Below are 805 nucleotides of genomic sequence, written 5' to 3' on the forward strand. Positions count from 1 at the left end.
TTCTGTGATGTCAGCCTTATTTTTCCCTTTCATCGTCCTTTCTCTTTTTTTTAGTTAGTCTAGCTAGAGTTTTGTCAATTTTATTAACCTTATCAAAGAACCAGCTCTTTGTTCCAACTATATTTTCTATTCTTTTGTTTTCAATTTCATTTATTCCTGCTCTAATTTTGATGATTTCTTTCCTCCTTCTGACTTTAGACTTCATTTGTTCTTCCTTTTCAAGTTTATTATTATTATTATTTTTTCATATTTTAGGCAAGACAACTCTTGGTTGACCTCACAGATTGCAAAGACCTTGTCAGTTTATAATCCCTTATTTTTATTTTTACTTTTTTACCCCTACTGCTCCTGAGCTTTCTAGGTGGTCTCCCATCCAAGTACTAACCAGGCCTGACCCTGCTTACCTTCCAAGATCAGATGAGATTGGGCTTGTTCAGGGTAGCATGACTGTGGACACTTTTCTAGTTTTTTAGATGAAGCATTAGGTTGTTTCTTTGGGCTCGTCCTTGTTTTTGGAAATAGGCCTGTAATGATATGAACTTTCCTCTTATGACTACTTTTGCCATGTCCCAAAAGTTTGGATATGTCGTACTATCATTATCATTCATTTCTATGTATCTTTTGATCTCTCCTTTTATGTCTTCTCTTACCCAATTATTCTTCAGTAGCATGTTGTTTAATCCCCATGTATTTGTAGTTCTTCCTGATTTCTTTTTGCAGTTGATCTTTAGTTTCAGAGCATTATGATCAGAGAATATGGTTGTTATGATTTCAACCCTCTTATATTTGTTGAGGCTATCTCTGT

General features: G+C 34.5%; 1 pseudogene; it reads right to left on the minus strand.

Annotated features, from left to right (window-relative positions):
- Positions 1–336: 336 nt before the first annotated feature.
- On the minus strand, positions 337–455 carry LOC118607917 (annotated as a pseudogene).
- Positions 456–805: the final 350 nt, after the last annotated feature.

This window comes from Rousettus aegyptiacus, unplaced genomic scaffold (assembly GCF_014176215.1).
Source record: "Rousettus aegyptiacus isolate mRouAeg1 unplaced genomic scaffold, mRouAeg1.p scaffold_m13_p_9, whole genome shotgun sequence".
Taxonomy (NCBI): domain Eukaryota; kingdom Metazoa; phylum Chordata; class Mammalia; order Chiroptera; family Pteropodidae; genus Rousettus; species Rousettus aegyptiacus.